The sequence below is a fragment of the Balearica regulorum genome, chromosome 3, assembly GCF_011004875.1.
Source record: "Balearica regulorum gibbericeps isolate bBalReg1 chromosome 3, bBalReg1.pri, whole genome shotgun sequence".
Classification (NCBI taxonomy): Eukaryota; Metazoa; Chordata; class Aves; order Gruiformes; family Gruidae; genus Balearica; species Balearica regulorum.
The window spans coordinates 38,054,124-38,070,889 of record NC_046186.1 but is presented as its reverse complement, the minus strand read 5'-3'; positions in this window follow the sequence as shown (position 1 = coordinate 38,070,889).

Sequence of the window (16,766 nt, the reverse complement as noted above, 5' to 3'; positions counted from 1 at the left end):
AATAGTTTGATTTATTGGACTCTTCTGTAATTTGGATTTGTTTTTTAAATGAGTAGATCCTATTTATTCACTCTTATTATTTGAAATTTGTTCTCATTTTGATCTGAATACCTGTGTATTCTTTTAACGTTTAGTAAGTTTTTGCAGCAAAATAGAGAAATTTTTTTTTTTTAAAAAACCCCAACCCTATCTTATTATTAGAACATTATTTAAACACAATTACTGAAGATGTTACAAGGTATTTGTTACAGAAGATATTCAACCTCTCACCTGAGACCCCAAACCTGGAAGACTGACCCTGGTTTTATTCTTTAAATTAGATTGCGTTGCCATTCAATGCAACTGTGGTATGCAGGATCTCATAGAGTTTACAGTTCAGTTGTGCTAGCTAATTAGCGTATTCCTTCTCATTTATGTGAACTTTCTTCTGATCACGATGTTTTCAAGATGATTTCACTATTCTACATATCATGTCTTTTAAAACTTTTACCTAGATCTATCTCTATTTTAAAATCTCTCTGTAATAAATGGGGACTTGTTTAAAATGTTCTTCAAATAAGGGGATAGACTTTCTTCAACCACCTAATCTTCCTGTCAGCATCTGAGACCTAAAACCTGTCTGCCTAATAAGTGAATGTCCCTGTCTGTCTGAAGATATACCAGCACCGCGAGGCAATGGCACAAGAAGACATCACATGAAAGATGAGGAAGAGGCTCCATTTTGGAGGTTGGGTGGCTCTGAAACTGGTGTTTTCTTGGTCTTCAGAACATCTTGGCAAATCAAACTTGTCAGGCAGAACAAACATATTAAAAAATGGATGTATTGGGTAGACTCCAAGTTAATAATTCACCTTAAAGTTGCAGAATTACTATAAGGTAAACAATTATTCTTTTTCTTTCCCTTAAAAAAAAAATCTTAATTTCTAAACTCCAAAAGGTTCCATGGCAAAGGAAGGGCAGTCAGACTGCTTATGAAAACAGTCAGGGCCATGTTAGGCATTGAGGCTTGCATTTTGTCAGGGCCATGATGCTACTGTACAGCCTCTCTGTGTGGCTAGAGGATTCTACATTGCGTACAGCGTGGGCCCCCATCTCATTGCACATTCAGCACAAAATCCTCTGAAAACTTGCACACACAGCACCCAGGACCTTCTTTTTAATGCTTGGAGAACTTTACCCATTGTGCCAAAACCTCCTGATGGTAACAAAAAAAGCACATCAGGAGTCACTGCAAGTGCCTGCAAAGGGCAAGACTTGGTTTGTCACTATGATTGCTGGCTCAACAGACCTAGTGAAATTTTGAGTCTAGTAGAGGCCGTAACTTTTGGAGAATCAAATTTTCTCTGGAGTGTTCAAAAGTTTATAATTTCAAAAATGCTTAGGGTTTATTTAAGTAGAATCACCTGTCCCTGCTGTTGCATCCATCTACATTTAGGTGCATATTTTTAAAACACAAGTCAAACAATTCAGAAGCTAGAAATCCAGGTGACATCTGCGTAAAAGACTTCATTCAGCCTGTGAAAGATCACACACCATTTTGGTTTAATCATCAGTTTTTATTGTGGTGCAAAGGCTCTGTTTGTTCTGCTTTTCTCAGTTCCGCTGGTAGCAGTGGTCTTTCGTGCCCGTGAGTCTGGGACATCCGGCAATTACATTAATATGACACACTTCCTACTGAGATGTATTTGTTTATTATGTTCATGGGGTTTTGTTTGTTTGTTTGTTTTTCCTCCGAAGAACTGTAATAATTGTCTATTAAATACCCAGCAACCATATCTGGCTAATATTCTTTGACTTTTAATAAAGAAAGGTAATATTTGTGCAAGGAAAAAAAAAAGTCATCCCTGGTTCTCTGTGTTGGTCCTTACTACTGCTGGAGACTGCCTAGAAATTTATTTATTTATTAGGATTTTGAAATTTAAAAAATGAGTAACATAAAACTTTGTGTGTCTGTGAAGATACATGAGGAGAACTAAATATACTTAGTATTTTATTACTTGGTGGGATCAAATATCTAAGATTATCATATGGGAAAATGCTCTATGAAGAGCCCATTTGAACAGAAGTAAATTTCTGTTTAAAAGCAATGCAACCATTCATTCATAAGGAAAGTTTTAAGGGCCTCATCATCTCATTAGAAAAATTTTGTCTCTAACCAGAATGCTGAACTCATCTAGTATAAACATAGTTTATGATGACAAAAGAACAATTTTGCTGGCAGAACTTTATGGCATTGTAAGTATACATTAAGCAACACAAAACTGAAGTACTTTCCCCCTCACAATATAATTGAAAAGCCATTAAGGTTTTGTCACTTAAAAAAAGAAATAGATCATCCCACCCACACCCTGCAGTACTGTTCTGGGATACAGTTAATTTTCTTCCTAGTAGCTGGTATAGTGCTGTGTTTTGGATTTAGTATGAGAATAATATTGATAACGTACTGATGTTTTAGTTGTTGCTAAGCAGTGCTTACACTAAGCCAAGGATATTTCTGCTTCTCATGCCCTGTCAGCAAGAAGGCTGGGGGTGCACAAGAAACTGGGAGGGAGCACGACCAGGACAACTGACCCAAACTGGCCAAAGGGATATTCCATACCATATGATGTCATGGTCAGCATATAAACTGGGGAGACTTGGCCTGGGGGCGGTGATCGCTGCTCTGAGACTGGCCGGACATCAGTTGGTGAGTGGAGAGCAACTGGGTTTCCTTTGCATCACTTGTTTTTCTTGGCGTTTATTTCTCTCTCTTTTTGTTATCTTCTTTTTCATTATGATAATAACAATAATAATAATAACAGCAACATAATATATTGTTGGTTGTTGTTGTTGTTGTTATTATTATTTCAACTGTTCTGATCTCAACCCATGAGTTTTCTCACTTTAACCCTTCCGATTCTCTCCTCCATCCCACCGGGGTGGGGAGTGAGCGAGAGGCTGTGTGGTGCTTAGTTGCTGGCTGGGGCTAAACCACAACAGGTACAAAACTGGTAAAAAATTTCTAGTGCAGACCTGGGACGATATCATTAAAGGAAAACAACTCCACATTATAGAGGCATATATTAGTAATTAGATATATTAGTAATAAAAAAACCCTATTTTCCCTGTATGAGACATTAAAAACCCTCTTTGTACAGCTTTAAAAACATGCAGCCAAGAAAAAAGGCTTCCTAATTTTCTTCTTTTAAGCTACATCTAAACTAGTTTGATCTATAGCTAATTCTTTGAAAGCAGTGACAAAGATGCGAGTGTTTGTGCTGAAAGATATTTGGGACAGCCATTACTTGACTTGGATTAGTGGACCAGAGAAAACTTTTCAGCATGTACCAGGCAGTATCAAGCTGAGATCATTAAGGAATCTTTGTGTTACCCATAAACCAAAGCATAATGAGGTGAAATGTGTGTCTCTCGATATTCATTTACCACTGCTGTATGTTCAAAGAAAGGCCCAAATAATGTTTTCCATGGTCTAAGAGGTAGCTTTATTGTCCTCCACTGGAAAGTTCATGCTGGTCCAGGAAGCAGGATTTGGACTTCATTTTGTTAGAAAAACATGTTTTATTGCATTCTGAGTAATTTCCGTTGGCGAAAAGTATGTTTTTGAAAGAAGGGTAAATAATGCTTTCTGGAGCTCCAGCACCTCTCAGGGGAAACCTCTCTCTCTTCATTAACTTATGAAAACATAAAACTAGGAAATGTAGCTGTTGTTTACATGTGGATTGTTGAATTATTGTGAGTACGGATGCTGGCTGTAGCTCTTAACAACTATCAGCTTATCTCTGTTGATTTATGTTGATGCACCACCACACTTTGGTGACTGAAGCACTGAGATGTGGTTTGAAATGAACTACTGCTCTGTGTCAAAACAGGAATCAGCAGATTAAAGAGGGGAGAAATGAGTCTCGCAATGCAGTTGTCGCTCAAGTCTTCCAAAGGCTGTGTTGTGTGCTCCTTGAGATCCCCAGCTCCCACTGGGAATAAATGGAAGTAGAGAGGATAACTCAGCCTACAGTGGGATAACATTTTCACACTAGTTATAGATGTGTTGCTTTAATTCGTCAAGCGCTGGTATCACCGTTCGTACTAGCTCATCTTGGGTTTACTGTTGCATACATCTCGTAGTGCTACGTAAGCATAAGGTTGCTTGTGCTGCTCTGAGGACCCCCAGTCCTCTATAGAAGGAAACAAGTTAGCGATTAAATGATTGTTGAAATATTTAACAAAGCCATGTGGCAGGAATAAGTGTGAGGTGTATGTATCTGAGCCTTGACACTGTACATACCCTGCATACCATGGAAAATATTTTTTTATTCAGAAGTGGGAACTGGCCGAAAGTTACAAGCACCCAAACCCAGGGGTTTAGATTTTAGATAGGTTAGCTACTGTGAAGCATTAATTGCTGATGATCATTTCCATTCTAACTATTTTCTTTTAAAGTAAATGAGTGAGTCTAACAAAGGAAGAATACTTTCTTCTTTGTTAGAAAATGTGTAAGTTTAAGAGATCATTATTTACGCAGTGTTGTGCTGTTTGGAAAGCTGCATCTGTTCGAAGCTTTTGGCACTGTTGTTTGGAGTGGATTTGTTGCTCATGGTGGATGATGACATCCAGTTTCTCCAGACAAATTTGATGTGATACTTAAGTCTACGTCTTCTACACAGTAGGAATCTTGTCTTTTTTTGCTTGCCCAGAGATGAACAGGTATACTGTTGGAACTATCTGCTGAGTTTTGTATGCATGTATATGTGTTTCTAAAAAAAACCTGAGCGAACAAGGAACATCAGCTCTCTTTCCCTTGGCTACTCAACCAGTCTCTAGATTGCATTTTAAGCTGAATATTTGTAGAGATGTCCCTGAATGCAAAATATGGGCTACCAGGACATGGGCCCTTGTTATGTCTGTTCAGAAGGCTGCAGACAAGCCAGCTGCATGCTTTTTGCACACTAAGGACTAGTTGGCTTGGAGAACTGTAGTTAATTAGTAAATGCACCATTACTTGTTTTATGAAACTGCTGACTCTTCAGATGGAAGAGTGCCTTGCCCAGCAAAAGTGCCTAGCCTCACTAGATTCTGAAGGTGGATTTGTAACACAAACAAATCACTATACAGGGAATAAGACAAGAATAACAAAAATGGTCACTAAGAAGTCACATGTTGCAGGGTCTCTATTGGACTTGATGGACCTGGTGCGCTCCCTGGCTGTTCCTGTCATACTGTGTGACCCTTTTTTGAAAAGTCTTCTGCTCCCTACCTGTTAAAAGGAATGTAGTACCTAAGGTATTTGTCAGTTATCAGCAGGTAGGTGATGGGCAGGGAGATGGATGGCACCATCACACACATTCTGGGAGATGTACGCTCTGCCAGCACACTGGCACAAGAAGTTAATAGGGAGCATCTGAGTTGCTATAACTATTCATGTGTGTACTATAAGCCCATGGCAAACATAAGGTAATATAGTATACCTAATGGAAGAGTTTTTTTAATATAACTTGCATGACTTTCTGCAGGACTATACAAAATCCCTGGGCATGCAATAACCTAAGTTGTGTGTCTCAGCTGCATCATTTCACTGTGGGGGTGGGTGGGGGGAAGGTAAGTAATGAAAGAAAAGCGTGTACTCAGTATTACTGGCACAAACTGGGACAGCAGCGCAACGGACAGCATCCCAAGTCTGCAAGCATTGCCAGGTATAACTCTTGCTAACACAGGTGGCATCCTTATAACACTGACTTCAGTGGGACCTTTGGTGATTGCAACACATCAAGATTTCACCGTTTGTTCTTGCTCTGGCCCACACCCACTTGAAAGTTAAATAGATAAACACTCGAATGCACCCACTAACTTCAACTGGTCTATCCACGTGTGTAACCTTAGGCATGTGCTGAGCTGGGATTGCCTCTCCTGAGTGTTCCTGCGGCACCCACTGTGCAGCACTGTTTCCTACCAAACTGCACAGTCTTCTTGTTCGCAGGCTCCTGAATTTCAGTGCAGATTGCTCAAGTGACTACTCAGATGCAATAACTTCATCTGGAGACAAAACGAGCTGTTACTGCCAATAGTGTGAAAGATCCCATAATCCACTCTTTTTGGGGCTGAGTTTATTGGGAGGGACTCTGAAGACAGTCTTACCTTCACGAAAGAGTTGTCCCAGTTTAAACCAGTTGAGAAAGTTTGTTTAGTCAAAGGTATCCCATCCTCTGCATGAATACTGCAAATAAAATGAAGGGCTTTCATGGTAGATTTTGTAGTATAATCAAACCCATTTTTAAACTCAAGGAAACAAGACAGGCTGGCCTGATGGTTGGGGAACTACCCCAAGACCACACAGCATTGAATTTAATTCCCTGCTCTACTCTTAGGCTTCCTATAGGAATTTGAGGTATACTTCAAACCTAACTATTTAATTTTTCCCAGGCTGAGAATTGCAATGCTGTGGCTAAGCAATGCTGTTCTCTAAGCAAGAACTAGGAGCAAGTCCCATTTACCCTCGGCATTGTTGGTACTTACACCTGTATTTACAGAATGGGGATAACAGCACTTCCTAGCTCATAGCGGTCTTGTAAAGAGACATACATTACCAGTAGCAAGCAGCCCAGATATTGCAAAAACAATCACTATTTAAGTTTTGGAGACAGTTAAATTTGTGCATTTAGCTTAGACAGACTGAATCACTGTGTGACAAGAAGAGCTCTGAGTTAATGAGGCGGCCTGATGGAATGTGTTTGGCACTGCCCTTTCTTTCCAGCTATCCCTTTCAGGGGCAAAACTGCCCAGTGTTTTGTCTGTCAGCAGTTTAGTCTTTCACCTCTTACTCTTGTGAGCTCTTGCAGTCCTTGTTGTCTGTCCAGGTACAAGTAAGGCTGTGATGGCTGAATTGCTCGAGCATGATGGTGGGCTTACAGAAAGTTCCAGACTCAGACCAAAGTTCAAGGAAGTTTTTTGTTTGTAAACCTGTTGGGCATCTTTCTGTAAGAAAGCAGAATCTCTAACAGCCTGTTATTGTTAATGGTCTACATAAAATCGAAACTACACTAGGAAATTTGAGGAAGAAATAAAGGGGGGAAATGATTAAATGTTGGTAAATTAAAGAAGCCAGAATGTTGGTCATCTTCATAAGAAGAAAGTTTCCAGCTTGCTTATGAGATTTTTTATGATGTTATTCTCTTGTGCATTCAGTACCTTAAAAAAGAAAAAAAAAGAAAAAGAAAAAAAGTTCAACAGAGCTCTACCATGGTCATTGTCACTAGCTCTTATTTGTTTGGCTCCAGAAAAGGAAGCATATCAAGCATTATTTACTCAAAGGGAAAAAAAAAATTATTTGTAATCTTTCTATTGTCTCACTCTGTACATACTGCCAATAGGAAAGGAGGCCACGTTAGAGATGTTGTATATGTTGGCAAAGGAAAATCCTAATTATCCCCTCTGTTCTGCTTTGGGATTCTGTTTCTGAGGTGAGCTCCAGAGAGAATTCTTGGAACTTTATGGGCTCTTGGACCGGAGCAAACTGATGGCTTGAGATTTCCAGCTCGCCACTTGGATGAAAACATATAGGTCTGTATGTCAAGCAAAAGACCTGCCTCTTATCTGTTATGCTGGAGAGGATTTATTGCCTTGGAAAAATGAGTTGCTCTCTATCCAATTCTCTTGAAATAGTGGCATTCCTAAGCTCCCCTGTTGGCACCAGCCAAGTGATTGCCAGGAAACTCGTAACGTTCTTAGAGGCACAGGCTTTTTCTTTGAATTTCCTGTAGAAATTCTTTAAAAAAACCCTCCCTGTGATTTACTGGACTCAAAATTTAACTTTGTGTTGCACATTAGATATCTTCAAATAGATGATTAAAGAAAAATAAAAGTCTTTGCTCTTTCTAAGGTGAAGTTGTTGGGTTTTTTGGGTTGGGTTTTTTTTTGTTCCTATTAAACTAGGGCTCCTGTTTAACAACAAATGTCATGAAAAGTGAATTTCAGAACAGCATCTTTCCAGTTGTTTTCTTTACTCTGAAATATGACTCTCCCACATCTTGAAGGTCTGTATCCAGCTTGTGAAAATATATGAATGTTGATAAACCCTGTCATTGTTCCATGCACTGTACTTCCATCAAATCAATGAGAACTTAAAAAGCTTGGGATGGGATATTGCCAAGGATGTGGTCCCAAGATACACATTCAACTGCAAATTTTCTGTATAACCATATAAATGCTTTTTTCTCCCAGTCTCCCAGCCATATGAATCTTTGTGCTTTTCAGAACATTACATTTAACAGAAATGATCAAGAAGTGTCTATTGTGAAATGTTGGAGTGATGAGGATTTTTTTTTCCTAAGATGTACTTTTTTTCTTTAAGGACAAAACATCCTTTCTAAAGAGGCTTTTAGCACTTCATCTTTCCCACACTCTTTACTTTTTTCTTTTGCTCCTGGGATGCTGGCAGGAAAAAACCTGAACTATAAAACGCATTTTCACTTCCTGCATTTCATTGTTTAGTGGAGTTACGGTGCTACAGCGTTCAGTTTTGGAAGCTCTTTATGGCTGCATCTAATTCTGAGTATATAAGTAGCCTCATATTGCTGTGTTGCAATGCGCTTAGATGTCCTGCTGAATTACAGTCACAATGCTCAGAAATAAACCCTTGAATATATGTAACCCACCTCTACACCTTCTTCCCCCCCAAAAAAACTTAGCCCACTTCTCTCAGCATGTATTTTGAGTAATCTTAAGCAAATTGTGGAAACTATATAAGACATGCAAAATGACAGTGACTTTCAATCTCCCAGACATCAATGTTTTGAGGTCACCAAAGTGGCACAAGTTCATTAGCTACCTAATATTTAGACGATTGCTTAAACAGCAAGAACAAGATACTGATGACTGGGTTAATAGAGATGAAATACATGTAGAGTGCTGTCTGGATTCACTGATCACTCTCCTGCAACTCATAAAATTTTTATAAAATTAATTAATTTGCTTCTCCTGGTGTGGTAACTGGCAGTGCTTGGAGAACTGGAGTCAAGAAAAAGTACAAACTGTGATGCTTGAATTTCAGTTTTCTGCAGAAGCATCCCATGCACATGCATATGACAGTGTCTGTCTCCCCAGCTATGAGCTGAAACAAAGGGATGTTCCTCTAATGTGAGTTCAAAGCTAGTTTTACAAAACATATAAAGTATATCTGGCATGTAAAATGGTGAAAAATGTAGTCAAACAGAGAACATTCAGAGAACATTTGTTCCTCAAAAGTTGTGAAGGCCTTGTGTGGACAACATTAAAGAGATGGGGGTTGATGAGAGCTGAGGATGCCTTAGCAGCTCCTCCTCCTTCTTCGGTGAGCTTCCTTTCTGCTGGGACTATCACCGTCATCCTCATCTGAGCTGGCCCACAGGTATGTCCATGTCTCCCCATGTCCCTGGCTGACCCTGACCTGCTGATGGGATTTCCTGGCCTGACCACAGAATGGTGGTCCCATTTGCTACGGACTGGCCTGGTGGCAGTGGGGTCTATGCTGAGCTCATTACAGCCCCATCCTGCCCCCATGGGTGTGTGGTGGGTCTGCTCTTGGGCCTCCTGATGGGGACGTGAATGTGATCTACAGCTTGTTCCTCGAGTGAGCGGTCTTGTGCCATCTGGATAAGTTAACAGGAGCTCTTCAACACATGGTTATTCTGGTGGAAGAGGTTGCCAGTAGTCATAGCAATTTCTGCTTTTGAAATTGAGGGTTTGTTTAACATTTAATGTTTGTTCACTGACTAACAGAGACTCTGTTACAAAATACAGATGTGTGCACGCGAGTGTGCTCTCTGATGCTCATGCCAAAATCCTTGGTGTGGTATACGAGTTACTGACTTGTAGCTAGATTGGCCACTGAGTTGCCTTAGAAGCCTTCCAAAGCCAAGGAGCCCAGGAACTGGCAGGGCTGTATTGATTTTCTTTAATTCCCGTACGGAAAACAAAATGAGAAATATTACATTGCCCTCAGCAGACTGACTTGATTTTCGGTTTTAGTTATTGGTAAGGCTCAGATGAGTGGCTGTGCTGTTTTCAGAGCAGATTACTACTCCTCCTCCCCAACAGAGAAATCATGACATTTCCATTGGTTATATTGTGTAATTGAGGGGGATTCCAGGTATAACGAAAAGAGCAGAGATGATTTGAGCTTTGTGAGTAAAAAAGCACATTTCAGAAGGCATTAGCTGTGAGGTGCCCTGCAGTTACCAGGGAGAGAAGAGCCTTCTTGGCAGGCAGAAAGGGAAAAGACAGCCAGCAACAGGAGAAGGAAAATAGGGACACATTGCCAGTAGTATTACAGTCCAAATTCCACTCCTCTCCATCCTACCAAACTGTTGATAATTAATCATCTGTTGGGAAATACTGCATTCCCATAGGCCCTGTGCCAGTGTCATCCTTGTACCTTGTTGTTTCCTAGTTGCTGCTTCCTGGGTTTCTCCAGACAATTGGGGTTGCTTGCCCCTCAATTTTATAGACCAGAAAGCTGCAACCTGAACATCTGATTTGTGGGACATAAAGTCTCACCCTAGAGAAAGCTGTATGACCTGGTTAAGCACAGGCTTTGGGAAGTTTGGCCAAGATCAGTGCCACCAGTGCCCTCATCCATGCAGCTGGGTGGGGAGGTCATTACACAGGGGTTGCTCAGATGGCCCTGAAGAATGAGGTGTGCCACAGAGGAAGCACAGGACTTTCCCAGTGTGTCTCTGGAGAAAATTCTTCTTCAAGACCAAGTACAGCCCTGGAAGCCAGGCCTATTAGCTAAATACATAAACAAGGGGATCCTCAGAGCCCCCAGAGTCAATGTCTGGCACCTCTGATTCCTTTGAGCTGCTCTTCCATGCCGGGGTGGAGAGGTTCTTACTCCTTGCCTGCTCCCTCCCCCACAAATGTACACACCTGGGCATTCAGGTCACGGGCTGAAGTAGTGTAATTTGAACTTGCTTTGTATCTGTTAGTTCAGAACTGCAAAAATGCTGAGCTCAGGGCTTTCCTATTCCCTGACTGACTTGGAAATGCTAGGGAAGAATCAAATTTGCAGATCCTTTTGCTGACCTCAGCTATATGCAAATTATTTGCTTTTCATAGGCAGGGACTAAAAGCCTAAATTGTACATTTAACCTCATTTAAAAAAAAAAAAAATCATAAGGTGTTGAGCAATTTCTTTCCTCAATTTCTGCTCCCTCTGTCAGAGACCAGGGATACAGTGAGAGGGATGGTGTGTTCTCACCCACTGGACCTGAAGTGGCTCAGGAGGAGCCTGAGGGAAAGAATGGTTGTAGCTCTGTCAGAAGTGGAGTGGTTCTTTGTCTGCTCCTGGTGACTTCTGTCATTTTCTCTACTGCTCTACAGGCAACACCACAATGACATAAATGACCCCTTACAGTCCCACCAGTTTGCGTAGATGAAATCCAGAGAACTGAATATTTGGTCTGCTTTATTTCTGCTGCTTTGAGTGTTGCATAGCCATCTCTGAGTCAGACAGTAGAAAATTAGGAATTGGAAAGCATCATTTATTTGCAGAAGAGAAAATTGATCCTCATACCCCTAGTGTTACCAGAGGATCATCTTCCAAAGTTTTCTTTTGGTTTTGTGTCCAAGGGTTGGAGATCCGTTGACTGTAGGTAAGCTTATTATAAGATGGCCTGATAGCTGTGCTTCTCCTCTTCCACAGTATAGCCCTAAATATTGTTCTAATATAGACATATATTTTAAGGTATTAGTATGTACATATTTAGTCTAATATAATTCCTCAGTTTCACCAGTTTGCTGTAAGAAACAGTAGATCTTTGCTCTTTTCCTCTGCACTCCTGTTGCTCTGCTGTAGGTAACTGTGTTCCTCCTAAGGTATATCACATTAGGAATGTATATTCACATTAGCATTGTGAAGACATTAGGAACCGGCTTCCTTGCAGGTATTGAAGGCCTTGCTAACGTCATTTGTCATTGCCAAGGAAGTGCAGCTCAGCCCTGTGTGTCCTAACAGGCTTTGGGAAGAAAATATACTTCAAGCGAAAGGTGAAGAAGGAGCAGCTGCAGCAGGCTGATAGCCAGCTGCAATAAGAGATCAAACACAGCTGAACAAATGCAAACATCCAAACAGTGTGGAAGTAGCAGGTCATGGTAAATCACGTACAGTAGCTGAGACTCCTTCTGTCCTAAAAATTTACTTGATCTTGACACTATTATTCAATTCTTTTCCCAAAATTGTCAAGTTTAATTTCTGTCATTTTCTAAAACAATCATATGCTTTTCAGAGCTATTATTTCCAAAGGAATAGAAAGGTAAAATTACTGTGTCAGGAGTGAGCTCTAGAATCACATGAAGGAAAAATCAAACCAATAACCAAAGAACCTCCAAACTGATCGTTCCATTAAAAAAGCAGCTGTAAGTTGTGCCAAAGTTTAGTGTAGAGTTGTAAATCTTAAATATACCTTGAAAACTCCTTGCTTCCTCTGCTTGGAACATGGCCACTACATTTGCTTTCAAAGCTTTCCTTCCTTTCAAAGAAGTTTGCCAAAAGTCACAATATGGAATGGCAGCATTTATAACGTGTCATGGAAATGGAAACTCCAGTGCTTTTTTGTCTTCACAATGCTTGTCTTTCCTTTTTATTCCCACAGAAATACTAAAAACTTACAATTCAAAACAGAACTTACTGTCGTAAGATCATGTATATAATTTCTAGAAGTATGCTTTCTGTGTTTTTTCTCAAATATCTCAAGCAGCTGGTTAAAGATGCTGGCCAGCAAGCTTAGGCTTGTGGAAGTAACAGCACTGTTCCTGGCTGCAGAGTTTCTTAGAAGCAGGAGCCCAAGCTTAATCTATGTCCCCAAAGGGTCTTTTGGCCACGTGCACCTTTTTGACATGTTTTTTTTTTCTTTTTAACTGAATAGTATTTTATTTATTATTGAAATTATTAACATGTGAACACACTGTTTAATAATCTCATTCCACATTAATACGGCTTCTGAATGAATGAACTGGAGCCTGAAGCCAAAGCCAAGATGAAACCTGGAGCCTCCTGAAGAGCAGACAGCAGTACAATTTAACACGTAATGATGGGAAGTGAGGAGTACTATAGCTGGTCTTCATGAGACCATTTTTTTCTGCTTATGTCTGTATGAGCAGGTGAGGGGAGGGCTGGGGCACAGGTTAGCCCACTGTCCTTTGATCATTTAATTTCTACCATGTTCCCAGGCATGGTTTTGGTCAATGGCAACTAGCGTGTGTCCCGGTTGTGCTTTGACACAGTTCAGGCACAGCATGGCCCAGGATTATTCCTAATAAGTGGTTCAGACAGGGATAGTCTTTTGTGGAAGAAAAGAGAGGCAGATGGGGTGTGGGAGAGGGATGCAAACCATGGTATAAAATCTGAGCCAGAAAATGCAATTCTGTTCTATTTGTTTGTGTAATTGTAGCCTTTGATCACCAGGCTTACATGAAAGAATCTTGTTGGCTTTAGTGAGGGACAGGTGAGACTATTAGTTGCATCTTCGCTTAAAGAGGCTTCATCAAGCAACCCTCTATTACCTACAAACACTTCCCTTTACTTTCTTCTAATCTTTTCTTTCCATGATCTCCTTTCCTTGAATTGCTGTGTAGTGTTTGCCTTCTTGTCCTTGACTGTCACTGCATCACTAAACAGCAATAAGCTGCTTTACAAAATTTGCAAGGGCCTTCAAAGATACATTGGACCTGCAGTATGGGCCAGTCCCCTTCTCAACAGCCATGGCAAACAGTTAACATCAGTGGCAGTGTATTGGCCTAGAGTTACCAGCAAGGAAACTGGACTGTTTCTTAAAATCAGTATAGCCACAGAAACCAAAATGTTTCACCATCTCTGCCTTAGGGCGTGATGGTCAACTTCTGTTGACATCAGTGGAAAGATTCTTCTTTTTGAAAGAACCACTGAATTGGACCATTACTCAGAAGGAAAAGTCACACTTATTAGGTCACCCACACCTCTTATGTTTTCCTTGAAGATCTGAACCATCAGACCTTTGGAGAGCAGCTCATGTCTTGAGATGATGGAAGAAGACAGCGTAACCCAGTCACCAGCTGTTTGGTATACCCATCATTGGCTGCTGGTCTTGCTTAATTCTAGACTGCAGTGATGCACTCACGACACAGTGCTAGCAATGCAGCTGCACATTTTTTATATCACAGGTCCAGTACACAGTATTGTTTACACTTGGGGCACTATGCAGATGTAATTTTCAGATAGTTGTAAAATAACAAATTCTTTTCCAAAGATGAAGTTTCTTCTGAGGTGGCAACTGTAATCTGCTGCCCACCTACCTCTCTAGCAACTAGTTTTCAAGTGCTAATCTGTTTTGCTGGATCCCATCCAAGCATGACAGTTGTGGTGAGAACTGAGTCATATTCTCTGGTGGGTCTGAAATTTGTCATCAGATGTGTCAGAGCTCTATCACAATATCCCTTACTTCTCAGAATAGGCTTCTGATGGTCTCTCTCAGGGTCACGGCCCTGTTTGAATCACGGCGGTCAGGCCTCCACACCACATTTCTGCAACTTTAGATCTTATGCTAGATTTCCATTATTTTCCCACAAATATAGCAGGAGGAAGGAATGAAATGCTAAGCACTATGTTGTTGAAATGTTGTTTTCTGTTTTAGTTGTGTGAACTGCCATCAGCTTTACTGAGAGTTGTAGCAGAAGCAATTGGTGAAAACTGTTAAAACACAAAGACAAAAACAAGCTGTAACCCTCTCCCAGGCACTGAGCAGCAGGGTCAGAGCTCTGCTTTTCCAGCCAGTTTAATTAAAAACCATAAACTACAATGGCTCGCTTACTTCATTCCAAAGCCTTTGCTATAAAAGCAGACAGCTTGGGCTTCCCAGGAGAAGCATTTTCCCCTTTGCTAGCATTGTGTTAAATAAAAGACCATAACAGAATAGATTTTTACTGAAGGAGGAAGAAAACAGAAAAGCTACAGCACAATTTGGAAAGCCTGAATAACCTGTGCACTATCCCTTTCCTCTCAACTAGAGAGTGCTGGCCTCCTCTAAGGGCTGTGGGGCCCTGCTGGAGTAGTCAGTTGTTACGCTTGGTGCCCAAACGAGCCCCACTTGGGTTCTCTTAGCTACCTCAGAGGATTTTGGTAGGTAAGAAGGGATGAGGCTTTCTGGAGCCTCTACATCTCCCTCTGGACAGAAGGAGTCATTGTTCTCCACTGGAGGATAAAGGCCCCTGTGAGTTATTGTTGAACTGTGGTTGAATAGGAAGTGATACTCTTGCTTGTACGGATCTTTTCTAGCCATTACAGCATTACAGCTAGCTGGGACTGCTACTGGGCTGTGCTGGCCCTCAGCCTGCAGTGGTATTTAGTGGGTTTCAGCTCCTTTGGATGAGGTGGAATAACAAATGGGATCTGCAGTCTGTCACAGATACGATGCTTCCTAAACAGGTTTTTTCTTCCCTTTGGGAAAAAAAGTAATAAAAAAGAGTGATGTTTGGGGAACCGTCTTTGCTCAAGAAAATTTCTTTTTCACAACATTGACCAAGTTGGTGCCTACCTTTTGGACATTCAGTGTGTTTGGGTTTCCAGTGGTTGCCTTTATATTTTTATCAACTTCACAGCTCCCTCATTGGTAAAATGTAGCTGATTTTAACAGAAAAAGCCACCAGTCTTTGCCAAGCATAGCTATAAACCAACCACATTTAGTCTGGCTTTTGCGAGTCTACTTTCCTTGTTTTCAATAGTGCTTTCCCCCTGCTGGGATTCTGTCTTTCTGGAGCTCTCTGGAGGGCTTAATCCTTTCCTTCAAGCTTTAAGCAACCAGGCTCTTCTAAGGCAGTGACTGCAGCAGTTTTTGAACTTAAAAGGGCAAAAACTGTGGGTCAAATATCCACAATGAATCACTACAGTCTTTAGAAAATGAGACATCAGTGGGAGCTTTTGATTTTGGCAAGTTTTTAAAACGAGGCACTTTTTTCATCAGTAACCCAGCTGTTACCCTTAATCTAACTGCTCTGGGATGTTCTGTGCAGCAGTCCCTGCTATCTGAGAACCTGGACTGAGGTTTTTTTATAGCAAAAACTCTTCCAAGTACCTATATCATGAGATGATTTTGCAATTTCAATTGAAATTGGTGTAACAGCAGAATTTCTACTGAGCATACTTTTACATTGGGTTGGAGCTATCTTCACTATATTGCTTTAATTCAGTTTCCCAGTGACAATCAAAGTCAGGTTTCTTTGTTTTAAAATACATATCTGTATCTACTATTTTTAGGGAGTGTCCAGCTACTTTGATAGTACCTTCAGCAGCTTTTAAGACTAGCTAAACATTTCTGTACGATGACAATTTATGGGGATAGAATCATAGAATCATAGAATGGTTTGGGTTGGAAGGGACCTTAAAGATCATCTAGTTCCAACCCCCCTGCCATGGGCAGGGACACCCTCCACTAGACCACATTGCCCAAAGCCTCATCCAACCTGATCTTAAACACTTCCAGGGAGGGGGCATCCACAACCTCTCTGGGCAACCTGTTCCAGCGCCTCACCACCCTCACAGGAAAGAATTTCTTTCTAACATCTAATCTAAATCAACCCTCCTTCAGCTTAAACCCATTACCCCTTGTCCTGTCACTACACTCCCTCATAAACAGTCCCTCACCATCTTTCCTGTAGGCCCCTTCATGCACTGGAAGGCTGCTACAAGGTCTCCCTGGAGCCTTCTTTTCTCCAGGCTGAACAATCCCAACTCCCTCAGCCTGTCCTCATAGGAGAGGTGCTCCAGC